General features: G+C 39.0%; 1 pseudogene across 1 annotated transcript; it reads right to left on the reverse strand.

The window, feature by feature from the left end:
• Positions 1 to 1,266: 1,266 nt before the first annotated feature.
• On the reverse strand, positions 1,267 to 2,404 carry LOC100592975 (annotated as a pseudogene). The gene has a single exon (XR_004027102.1). The product of XR_004027102.1 is annotated as a mediator of RNA polymerase II transcription subunit 27 pseudogene (transcript).
• Between the last annotated feature and the right edge of the window lie 6,383 nt (positions 2,405 to 8,787).

Genomic DNA, 8,787 nt, shown 5'->3' on the forward strand with positions numbered 1-8,787 from the left:
TGGTTTTAAGAATTTAAATTACCTAGTAGAATGTTGTAAAATCATATTGTTTGTAAGTAAGCCATTTCCCACTCATACATAACCTGGATGGAGAAAATACCAGGAACATATAAGATTGAGCTATTTATAGTTTACCTCTCAATGTTCATTGCTTTTTAATTGGTCTTACTATAAAAAGCTTTTTGTTTGTTTTTTGTTTTGTTTTGTTTTGTTTTTGAGATGAATTCTCGCTGTTGTGGCCCAGGATGGAGTGCAACGGCGCGATCTCGGCTCACTGCAACCTCTGTCTCCTGGGTTCAAGCCATTCTCCTGCCTCAACCTCCTGAGTAGCTGGGATTACAGGCGCCTGCCACCAAGCCTGGCTAATTTTTCTATTTTTGGTAGAGTTGGGGTTTCATCATGTTGGCCAGGCTGGTCTCAAATTCCTCACCTCAGGCGATCTGCCCGCCTCAGCCTCCCAAAGTTCTGGGATTACAGGCATGAGCCACCCTGCCTGACTTTATAATAAACATTTTTAAACAAGGAAATAAATACCCTGAAGAATAGCACATGATCTAGAATTCATAGATTTGTAGTTAACCATTGGGTTTGACAGCATTTAAAAAAAATAAGTAGCATGTGTTTCTTTTAAAACAACTATATTTCAAGAAAACAACTAATTTTTTTTCTGAAAAGAAAGTATACTTGTTAAAAATTCTTTTCTGGTCCAGGACCAGTTTTGTTGGCCAGAACAGGAATAAGACAGAAAAATAGCCGTGATTCTGATGACCCGCAGAATGAGTTACTCAGTTCTGTGGCAACAGACCATAACTTGTAACTCTAACTACATCTTCTGAAATAAGTATGTTTCAAAGTAATATGAGTGAAAATCCACAATTTTTGTTTATTATTAACTAACATTCATACTTTCTTCAGATTTCCTTTGTTTTTAACCTAATGTCCTTTTTCTGTTCCAGAATCCCCCATTACCTTTAGTTGTCATGTCTCCTTAGGCTTCTCCTGTGTATGAATCCATTTTCTTTTTTTTTTCCGGGGTACAAAAGGTTTATTGCTTATAAAAATAAGTTACCAAACCCCAAGCCCCACAAAACACAAGAACCCCGCATGACGATACCCATGAACACAAGGGCTCATTCTAGTAACAGCTCGCGGAAACGACAGACACCAGCACTGACGACACACACGGATGAGGAGCATGCTGCACAGCTTCCTTCTAGCAGGTTCTAGAAAAGTCTTCTTTGCCTTCAGTCCACTGGCTAGTGGGAATAATTAGTCCCATCAGCCACAGAGGGGGCCTGCTCTTCAAGAGTGGCCTCAGCACACATGGTGCTGTTTTATGAAAGAGAGGAGCGGCTGTACACATGTGGGCAGTGAGGAACCAGCTGAAGCCTTCTGTGGGCTTCCTGCATGTCTGGGAAGGTGCCAGGTGGGGTCTGAGGCTGGGGCCAGTGTGGGGGCTACTGCCGGCAGGTGTCATGGAAGGCTTCGAGGGTTCGGAAATCCCTCCATGTCGGGGGAAGGCCGTCCTGCAGAAACTTCCCGCAGCGCTGGCACGGGGCCTGGAACAGCTTTATGTAACTTCTTAACCAGGTCATGAAGGATCGGACCACGACATCCGGCATCTGGGGCAGCTGATAGTGGAGCGGGGCAGTGGTGGCATGGTCTGTCACCTTCTGGAATACTTGATAGTTGGATTTGGACCATATATCAAGTTTGCCATCTTCTTTGTAGGCATTCTCGTTATATCCCTTTACTATTGTTCGATCAATGAACAGGCTCCGCATGAGGACGATCACTTTCAACACCTTTCCCAAGGTCACCAGAAGCACTGCTGATGTTCCATTGGGTCTGGATAAGTGGATGGACATTTCAGGAAACATCCTGTCAATGCGGCTGATCACATCATCAACATATGGAGGTGGTAGGACAAGAGTTGTGGGCTGAGCCTTTGGTCTATGTTTGGCAGATACTCCCATCTGATTAGCGGAACGCTTCAACGACTGCTGATTTAAAAGGCCAGATGCTATTCCTACATGGTACTGCAACTTGTTTGACCACTTACGTGCTTGAAGGAGTTGACTATAGAGAGGAGTTTCGTCCTGCACAGGATCCAGGCTTAACAGCCCACTGTTTTGAAGAGGATGGTTCTCAGATGGCTTGCCTACCAGATTGCTCAGACGTTCCAGCTCATTGAGGTCCCGGTTGACCGAACGTAAGTTGTCCTGGAAGTGCGCAATGAAGGCCTTCTCCCGGCCCTCCAGCGTCTCCTTGTTCCGCATCCCATCCTTCAGACAGTCGAACACCCTGCTCACGCTGGAGCGCAGCGCCTGGATGGCACTAATGGCCTGGGAAAAGGCCTCCAGGTTCACACTGACATTTATCACGTCCGCCATGTTGCCGCCGCCACAGCCAAGTCCATTTTCATACTGCTGTAAAGGCCTGCCAGAGACTGGATAATTTACAAAGGAAGGAGGTCTAACTGACTTACGGTTCAGCACGGCTGGGGAGGCCTCAGGAAACTTACAATCATGGTGGAAGGTGAAGGGGAAGCAAGGCACCTTCTTCACAAGGCGGCACGAAGAAGTGCAAGCAGGGGGAAATGCCAGATGCTTATAAAACCATCAGATCTCGTGAGACTCACCCTCTATCAGGAGAATAGCATGGGGAAACCCCCCTCATGATCCAATTACCTCCACCTGATCCTGTCCTTGACAAATGGGGATTATGGGAATTATAATTTAAGATGAGATTTTGGGTGGGGACACAGCCAAAAACTATGACTGTTTTTAGATTTTCCATGTTTTTGATAAACTCGAAAGTTTTGAGAAGTACTGGCCAGTTATGTTGTGGGATGTCCCACTATGGACTTCATCTGCTGGTTTTCTCATTAGGTTAAATTGGGTTATGAGATATGAAAGGAGATTAGAGAGGTTAAAAAATGCCATTTTCAGAAGGGCATGGTGGCTCATGCCTGTAATCCCAGCACTTTGGGTGGCCAAGGTGGGTGGATTGATTGAGTCCAGGAGTTCAAGACCAGCTTGGGCAACATAGTGAGACCCCATCTTTACAAAAAAATACAAAAATTAGCTGGATATTGTGGTGCACCTGTAGTCTCAGCTACTTGGGAGGCTGAAGCAAGAGGATCACTTGGGCTGGGGAAGTGAAGGCTGCAGTGAGCTGTGATTGTGCCACTGCACTCCAGCCTGGGCGACAAGGCAAGACCCTGTTTTTAAAAAAAAAAAAAAAAAGAAGATTACAACTGAATGTCAGAGTGGATTTAGAGGAAGTTTTCATTTATCTAGAATATCTAGAATATGAATGAGTCACAATACATAATATAGATGCATTATTAATTTTCAAAAGAGTAAAACATTTTTAAAAACTTGCCTCTACTGTTATACACACTATCTTTATATATATATATATAAAATTTACAAGGCGTTTCAGGATTTTGCAATGGCTGCATCAGGATCATCAACAAGAGTGACAATGTAATTAAATCAGTAAGCAACAGATGTTGTTGACTTGAACAACAGATAGTTCCACATTTTACTAAAGATGTAGAAAGTATAAAAATTTTACATAAATTTATGCTAACTATATTACTACTAGAAATTCAATAAAATAACTAGCTAATTTTATGTTATCTTGTTTACTGACCCCAACCCCTGTCACTCTCAAAAACCTGGTTATTTGGATGTTTTCATCTTTGGAATGTTGGATGTATAAGGAATTATTCTGTCACTCTTCCCGAGGATCTTCAGTGAGTATCGCTATAGACATTGCAAATATGAGTGTCCTTAGAGCACTGAAAAAGCAGCTCTAACAAGAATTGCCAAAAAATAGTATTGGGTACAAAAGGACAATGGGCTATCAGCTGATGGTCTGTTCTTGAGGGACTGTTTTCCTACTTAACAAACAACTGTCTTAACACCAAGAACTAGTGCCGTGTAGGTCTGGATCACAGCTAAAGACCAAAATTGTTAACAACTAGGAGTTTGTAAAAAGACAATGAGTAGGCTCTTGGTATGAGCAATTTTGCATATGAAACTCATGGCCATAATCAATGGGTAGGAGTTGCTTTCACTCTGTCTTAGCACGTTTAGACTGGCATAAAAAAACACCATCAACTGGGCAGCTTACAAACAACAGAAATTTATTTCTCACAGATCTGGAGGCTGGGAAGTCCAAGATCAAGGCACAGGCAGATTCTGGTGACAAGAGCTTTCTCATTTATAGACAGTGCCTTCTTGCTGTGCCTTCATGTGGTGGAAAGGAGGAGCAAGCTCCTGTGGGCCGATTTTATAAGAGCACTGATCGGTAATACCAGCACTTTGGGAGGCCAAGGCGGGCAGATCATGAGTTCGGGAGATTGAGACCATACTGGCTAACATGGTGAAACCCCGTCTTTACTAAAAATACAAAAATTAGCTGGGCGTGGTGGCAGGCGCCTGTAGTCCCAGCTACTCAGGAGGCTGAGGCAGGAGAATGGCGTGAACCCAGGAGGCAGAGCTTGCAGTGAGCCGAGATCGCGCCATTGCACTCCAGCCTGGGCCACAGAGCGAGACTGTCTCAAAAAAAAAAAAAGCACTAATCCCATGAGAGCTCTGCCCTGATGACCTAATCGTCTCCCAAAGGCCCCACCTCATAATACTATCACACTGGGGATTAGGTTTCAACATGTGAATTGGGGGGTGGGAGCAGGAACACAAACATTCAGACCATAGCACTATTTTTTGGAATATTTCTGTTCATAAACTTGCCATCAGATATTTATAGTTTGTGGTTAAAGTTTATGTGAACTAGCTTAGAAGAAGGGCCTATTTGAGTTGGCATAGGAATATTATTTTATTTCCATGCCAGGAGCAAACGCTGAAATCTGAATGCACCTTTTTGTGCCTGTTTTGTCAAAGCCAAAGTGAACTACTTATTAAAAATTGGGAGATCTATTTCAAATATGACTATATCAATGCCCTTAGCCAAAAGCCACTAGGAATATGCTTACAGTTAAACAAATTGGGTTTGTTACTCATTGCAGTGAGGGAGAACAGACACCACAGGGAACTGTGGGATATTGCAGCACAGGAGTGTTAGAAAAACTTTCTAGGATTTAGGCTTATGGTAGGTGATTTTGAAGGGTTCAAGGAAGCTGGGTTTGCTCTTGATTGGAGACTCTCAGGATGTAGGGGCAATTCTATGATTAGGTATCTTACCATATTTTATCTAAGGGAAGGGAAGACCAGACCCATGCTAAAGGTGTAATTGGTGAAAAAGCAGCAGGCACTTATATTAATATTTGCCAGGGTAGGGAGATGTTTGGTATTTTGAGGCTTGGGCAATGTTCATGCTTTGTCTGTATTCAGATATGATTATGTGGAGGCCTTATTTTTGTCTTTATCCATCATGGTCACAGAGTGACTTTATATGATGTCGATGTCGGGTGAAATTTTTTGTGTTTCACAGGAAAACACTGTGACCTAACTGCCAGTGCCAGGCCAGCTTCTGATGTCAAGGGCTGCGTTTCTCTTTCTCAACTACTAGGTCATTAATTGGCTAAAATAACATTCATTTCAAAGATTGCTTCCAATATTCTCCATGTTTTATTCGAAATACAAAACAGACATCATTACATTTCTATGGGTCTGCTAAATTATTGCAATTTTCTTGGTCAACTTCAGAATTAAATCCTTTTCATGAAGTTCTTTGGCACTAAATTTAAGAATCAAAGAGTATGCATTTTTCATTCCTCATTTTACAAAATTTTGACCTGTATAGGGTGGCACTCCAGTAAAACATCAATATGTCTCAGCATCTTGTCTCAATTTTATAGTCTTGGAAATTCAGTATATTAGATCATCCACATGAGACTGGGTTCCAGGGCATATATGCACCCTAACCAAAAATACAGGAGACTAATTTAGCTGTAAGAATGCTTATGTGTTAATTCACAATAAGAAGTATAACCATCAAAAGTTATAATAGTTAACTCTTACTGAGTGCCTACTATGGTAAGCATGTGACATGAATTAGTCCATGAAACCTTCACAATGGCCTTATGTGGTAGTCACTGGGTCATTTGGAAAACACTAGACTTACCACCTCTGTCCGACCCTCTTCTTCTTCAGGAGCCTCCTAATTATCCTAACTTCTCTCTCAATCTCTCCCTTTCTCTCTCTTATTTCCAAGTCTCATTCCCAAGAGTTGTTGCATCCACTAACAGTTTCATGCTTTTGCAATACCCATTTCTCCACTGGCATATTTTCTCATCATTTAGACCAACATACTGGGAGGGTGTTAAAAACTGAGAGGTTCTTTTGCACTTCCCTTTCTTTGGAAAAAAAAAAACCCTCAAAGATGTCTAGAATGTTATATTACTTACTTATGTTTATTTATGTAATCGTTAGTGAATTCTATGGTTATTACAGATTAGATATTAAATGTGTTGGTGTTTTATGTTAGTCTAACTTGAAACTAGGCTCACAAATGTAATAATCTTACAGTAATCTCTTTTTTATTAAAAACATCACATGCATCAGCTTAATATATTTTGCTCTATATTTGCTCAGTCATGCATCTCTAATGCTTCAAGATCAGGTTCAATGACTTGATCCAGAAGATTCATATATATTAGAGTCTGGGTTTTGGGGGGTGGGTGAGAGAGAGTAGTTTTGTCCTTGTTGTTTTGTTACAATACATGCTTATGGTTAAAAAAAAAAAAGGAAAGTACGAAAGAAACAGAGCACAAAGAATAAACAAAACACAACAAACGTAATCCTCCCACCAAGAGGCAACCAGTTACTGATAACATTCTGGGTTGTACCCTTCTAGAGGTTTCTCTATACATTCCACATCATGATGTATGCACAATTGAGTTCTCTGCTTTTTTCCCACATTATATCACATTATAAGCATTTTCTCCATCTTTAAAAACGTAAACATATAATTTAATTTAATCATGCATGCAATACATGAATAAAATGTCTCCTTTTTCAAATATTAAAGTATTTAGGTGTAAGGATAGGTATCAATAGAATTTTGAACACCACTCCCACGTAGAAGTGTCCTCAGTATGAAAATATCAGAGTTTATTTAGTCATTGTCCTGAGTTATTTCCATTATTTTCCTATTCCAACATTGCTGCAGTGAATTTTCTTTAATATATGCTTCTTCAGGGTAGATAAGTAGAAATGGAATTTCTGGGTTATAAATGTGAAAATTATTTAGTTATAGTAGACATATTTAATGCTTAAATTTAAAAATCTATTGCATATTTTTAATGTTGGGCTTCAAATACTTTGGTGAAAATATCTTTGTTTATATATTTTTGTGTTTATTTCATGTTATTTCCTTAAATTTCTAAAAGGAGACCTACTCAAAGGTTATAAAACGTTTTAGACCTCCTGATAGCATCAAATCATTTTTCAGAAGGATTATTTCAGTTTAGAATCTCCTAGGAATGAATGGGATACTCATTTTACCTTCCAGGCCAACATTAGGTGTTATCATTTAAAATATATTGTTTTCAATTTGATAGGGAAGAAATGGCATGTTATTTTAATTTGCGTTTCTATGATAACTGGTGAGTTTGAACATTTTATATGCTTACTAATCATTTTAACTTCCTGTATTATAAATTGTCTTTTCATATCCTTTTTCCATTGTATACTAAAGCTTTTGTGTTTTCCTTATCAATTTTCAGAGCTAGTTTCATGGGCCCGTACCTGTGTATTCACACTGGGTCCCGCACTTACAAGGGCCTCGAACTTGGTTTAATGCGCTGCTGTTGCCATCTTAAAATTGTTAACAATTTTAGGACAAAAGTTTCCACCTTTCATTTTGCACTGGGCTCCAGAAATTATGGGGCTCCACAAATTATATAGCCAGTCCTGCCACTCCACAAATTATAAAGCCTATATATATATTAGCTTTATATATAACAAGAGTATCAGCTTTGGTTACATGTTACAATAAACAATTTTTTCTTCAGCTTTTATTTTCTGTGAACAAAAATACATGCTCATTGTAAATCTTAAATTTTATAAGGTATATAGTATAGAAAGTAAAAGTGGCTAATAATCCCATGTCTGGCAACCCCACTGTTAAGTTTTGTGTTCTATATCTATATCTATATCTATATCTATCTCCAAATTTCAAACTATTTTTTACAATATGGCTACCACTCTGCAGTTGGTTGTGAGCTGTTTGAGTGCAAGATAGCCATGAACCCACAAAGAGTTGCCTGCTTGAAAATTAATCATCTGCTTCTCCACCCTCTTCCAAAGAAAAACTCCACTTCCTTCTTCCATCATAATAGGAACCTTCTTCTTCTGGTGAATATGATACAGTTTCATTTACTACACTTTATGTTCAAAGTGTATTTATTTACCTTCAAATACTTTTTATTACTTACATCATTTTGTTTTCATTGTTCTGATTTTTCTATTTGTAAGAATTGTTAGGATGTCTTGGGATGGAATACACTGTGATCATAATTTTTCTCCATTAAAATGAATGAAAATACTTTTTCATTTAATGACAACATCTTCAGGAACAATTTAAAGTCATTAATTGAGGCCTACGTATTATTTTATTTATATATTCTATGAAAATGAACAATCTATTTTGTATCTTGCCTTTATCAAGGGCACTATATCTTGGACATCTTTCTGTAACAGTATATATAACTTTAAAAGTAAAGATTTTAAGAGAGAGTTTTGTATGTAATCTTGTTTAATGCAAATAAGCTTTAAATAGTATTTGTTCTAAAGTCTCCTTTTTTTTTTTCAA

Source organism: Nomascus leucogenys, chromosome 2, assembly GCF_006542625.1.
Source record: "Nomascus leucogenys isolate Asia chromosome 2, Asia_NLE_v1, whole genome shotgun sequence".
NCBI lineage: Eukaryota > Metazoa > Chordata > Mammalia > Primates > Hylobatidae > Nomascus > Nomascus leucogenys.